Source organism: Corvus kubaryi, unplaced genomic scaffold (assembly GCF_017639235.1).
Source record: "Corvus kubaryi isolate FWS band 111438036 unplaced genomic scaffold, C.kubaryi_AGA036_p1.0 75, whole genome shotgun sequence".
In the NCBI taxonomy this organism is placed as follows: Eukaryota; Metazoa; Chordata; class Aves; order Passeriformes; family Corvidae; genus Corvus; species Corvus kubaryi.
The window spans coordinates 344,751-348,856 of NW_024582062.1; the positions used below are offsets into that span (position 1 = coordinate 344,751).

The 4,106-nt window shown below is 45.4% G+C and overlaps 1 long non-coding RNA gene across 1 annotated transcript in view; it reads left to right on the forward strand.

Moving 5' to 3' along the window:
* Positions 1-1,315: 1,315 nt before the first annotated feature.
* LOC121675735 overlaps positions 1,316-4,106 on the forward strand; it is a 7,300-nt gene continuing 4,509 nt past the window's right edge. Inside the window, exon 1 of the long non-coding RNA XR_006020204.1 lies at positions 1,316-1,329. This is a non-coding gene — a long non-coding RNA (uncharacterized LOC121675735). The remainder of the gene's footprint in view (positions 1,330-4,106) is intronic.

Below are 4,106 nucleotides of genomic sequence, written 5' to 3' on the forward strand. Positions count from 1 at the left end.
TATTTTCCGATTAGCTTTGTGTATATCACTCAAAGCCCAGACCATGTAGAGAAACCTCTCTCCAGAGGGATTTCCCCGTTGGTTTAATTCCAATATTTTGTCCCCCACAAATTGCCAAAACATGGCTGACTTCAAATTAACAGGGGACATCTGGGGAAAATAGAAGAAGAGCCACTCAACAAACCTTTTCAAAAACCCCTTTGATAACTGTAACCCACAACTCTTCAGGGACTCCCCAACTTGGCGATAAACCTCCCGTTGAGGCTGAGAAAGCTTAGCTCCCATCTTAAATCTCAGCCTCAACTTCACCCACCACCAGCAAAAAGGAGAGACTAAAGGTAATTTCCCAGGGGCCGGGAATCGCAAAAATACTTACACACACGCAAAGAAGACACAGGTCTCTGGTCCTGGAAACAAAATGGCACGGTGGGGTCCTCCGGGTCAGGCTGTTCTCCTGGCAGGAGTTGGCAACCTCCTCTCGGAGCGCAACTTTTAAAACAGAGCGCACTGCCACGAGAGGCGTCGGCGTCTCCGAATCGCTGACACTCGCAGCCCCCTGGCAGTGAGGACGATGCAGGAACTCACGTGTGTAGTCGCTGTTTGGTGCGCCAAGCTAACGCAACCGGGGGCTTGCAATCACAAGCCTCGGCGTGCCCTCGGGCAGAGGGGACGCAGCGTTAGCCTCCACAGCGTCCTCGCTGGATGGCTCAGTGGAATCAGCGTGAGATGGATGCGTGTGCTGGCTCCTCCTCAAAGGAAGAACGTCGGGCAGCCGATGGATTAGGCCTGCGTTAGTCCGGAAGCAAAGAAGGCAGGAGGGGCCTCTGGTGTGGGTTCCAACAGGTTTACTTGTGGGAGGGTCCAGGAACCAGAAAAAGCCCCGAGAAGCATTGGGCACACCATTTTATGGGGGGGTGGAACAAGGCAGGGAAAGAGAAAACAACCAGTGGGGTACAAGCAGAGGGGAGGATACAATTCTTCCGAACAAATGGGGAAAACAGGGAGGCGGGAGTCACAACAGGAAACCAATTAACAACTAAGAAAGGGAGAACTTTCTGGAACAGGGGGAGGTAACTTAAGATTGGGAGCCACCCAGGGGGAGGTAACCTAGATCTCAGTGATCTCGTCTGGTCTGCCTTCCGATCCACTGTCCTGAGTGGGGAAATCCACCCAGTGGGCGGCCCTGGTTTGACTGACATTTGATGGTTTCAGCCTGAGAGTAGGCTGAGCCACCCCAACAGTCTGCAGGAAAGGACCACTGAAAATCTCACTGGTGAGTCCAGTGGGAACTTCGGGGAATAAAACATGGCAGGATGCCCAGAGGGGGCAGTAAAGTAAAGTTGAAAAAGAGTATCAACTATAGGGATGACAATCCTGAAATACCTCCAAAGAGTCCTTTTGGAGAATGTTGAGATTGTAATAAATGGTTAAAAGGTTTTTTTGGTTAAAAAGAAATTAAAAGTTACTTGTTATATACAGTTAATAAGTTAATTATTATTGTGACTGTACGGGTGTAATGCTGCTATGTGATTGCTAGATGGTGACACCATGTCACGATCCGCTAATGCAAGCGGGGGTCGTGATGGTTCGTTTATTGATCTCAGAGTGTAAAAGGACACAAGAGATTTCAGTTTTAATCAAAACAGTGCACCTTTATTAAGTGCCCACAACACAGTAATGCAATAGAAGAGAGTAAGAGAGAGAGAGAGAGAAAAACAAAGTAGAGAGGGGGAAAAAGAGGGGCAATAGCTACCAACGGATGAGACGAAGTCCTCGTGGTCTTCCGCCAATAGATTCGTCTTCTTTCCGTGGGGAGATCTCGGACTCGGTTATTTCAGAAGGTCCCTTTATAGTCCTTTTCAGAAGCAAGGGGCAACTGGCCAAGAGGTTGGGAAATCTACAGCCATTGTTATGGGGTCCGTTGCTTTGGGAAGCAGGTACAGGACAGACGTACAAGACAGGTGTACCGGAGAGGTGTACAGGACAGGTCATTCCTTTCCGCTTCAGCACAGTCCTTCCCACCTGGGCAGCAAGAACGGCGCAGTCCATTGTGACCTGCGCTAATTTTCCTCAGGAATGCGTACCAGTTCCCAGTGGGCACACCCGTAGGCAACACTCAGCAGACAATCCCACCTCAGCCAGGCCAGGACTCCTGTGCTCAGTCTCTATCCTTGGCGATGATCGTGAGGCAGATGAGGGATCTTTGGACCGTCTCTTACACACCAATGGGGGATGAGTGGTGGGTCTATAGAAAAGAGGGGAACGTTCTGGAATGTTCTTAAGATGACTTAATAATTTATGATGTAAACATCTTGAGGAATTATTGGTTAGGGGGAAAACCAATCACTCGACGCCCCAGAGACTGACGGAGCTGAACACCAATGAGGACCCTAGCAACAAGCCATCAGAGGGAGGATCGGAGGTCCACCAATCGTAACATCAGAGAGGAGAGTGTGCCTAGTGGTGTCTAGCGAACGCCATCTTAATTTTTAAGAAACCGTCAGTGTCTCAGCTATTTTAAGATCTAGGCTGCAGAGGAGAGGTGTTCGGTGGCGTCTGGCAGGAGCCATATTAATTTCTTCTGAAGAACTCCCCGGAGGAGGGAGGGTTCCCCCCCCCACTCCGACGAGGGGTGGAGTTTGAAATTGGGTCCTAGACGGGCCGGAAGAGTCTGGTGGGGTTCATCCGGTTTCCGGTTGGGCCGCCATTTTGATTGTAGTTTTTGGTAGGGTTCATCCGGTTTCTGGGTGGGCCACCATTTTGGTTGTAGTTTTTGGTAGGGTTCATCCGGTCTCCGGTTGGGCCGCCATCTTAATTGTAGTTTTTTTTTGATCTCCGGTTGGATCTCCCACAACCGGTATATTTTCCCACGATCCCTTTGAGGTTCCTACATATAGGTTTTTCCTTTTCTCTCCCGTATTATTGAAACACTTTATGTTATCATTTGAGACTGGCAGTCTTATTAGGTTCCCATATTAAGGGATTAATAACTTGAATTATTTTAGTAATTTATTAAATATTTAAATTATAATTCAATTTTTATATTGAGGAATTAAAACTTGTATTATTTTAGTAATTTATTAAATATTTAAATTATAATATAACTATAATATTAAGGAATTAATTTAAATATAAAACTCAAATTATTTTGGTAATTTATTAAATATTTAAATTATAATCCGATTATTATATTACTAAATATTTAAATTATAATATTAAATATTTAAATTATAATTTGATTATTATATTATTAAATAGCTAAATTATAATCCAATTTATTATTGAATCATAGGTCAGTGTGCAGGGAAGAATTCCCAGAATACAAAGAAGGAAAAGAAAGAGATAAAAGACATTCCTCCCAACAGTCCCTTAGGGGAAATGATGCAACTTTGGGATGCTGATAAAAATTTAAAGAAATTGGACAGAATTAAAATGATCAATTATAGCGTTGAAATTTGGTCAAAGGAAGTGATTCAGGAAGGGCCTGTTTATTGGCCCTGGTACGGATCTAAAGAAAAGTGGACGTGCAGGGCCTTGAACAGACATGTTAAAAGAAAACCAAAATGAGGAAGTAATGTTATATGCAGCCTGCTGGCTTGAAAATGAAATCTGGGATAAGAAAATAAGAGTATACAAAATGTCAAAAGAGAAGGAAGCAAATGAGAAAGAAACACAGGAAGCAGGAGAGAAAAGTAGTTCAAAAAGATGGGACCCTCTTGAGTGTCTCCTACCCCCTTCTCTGCCCACTCTGCCTGTGGCTCACCCTCCTGCTCCTCTAGTGCTTCCCCCTGCTCAGCCAGTGTCTCTCCCACCCCCTTCAACACCTGCTCCACACGTCTCAACCCCCTCTGCTGCATCCTATTCTATCACCCCAGACCCCATCTGCTCCATCTGCTTCCCCTACCCCTGAGCCAACTTCTCCTGTACCCCAACTAATTATTGTGGTGAAGAGGGACACACAAAGAGAAACTGCAAAAGAAGTCTGGATGAAGCAATTGCAAGAGAACGAGATATATTGGAAAAGATTCAAAAGGAAAAATGATTAGGGGTGTCAGGGGCTCTTTGCTCTGGGGAAAGGTTTTGAAAATCACACAGAGCCCTTGGTA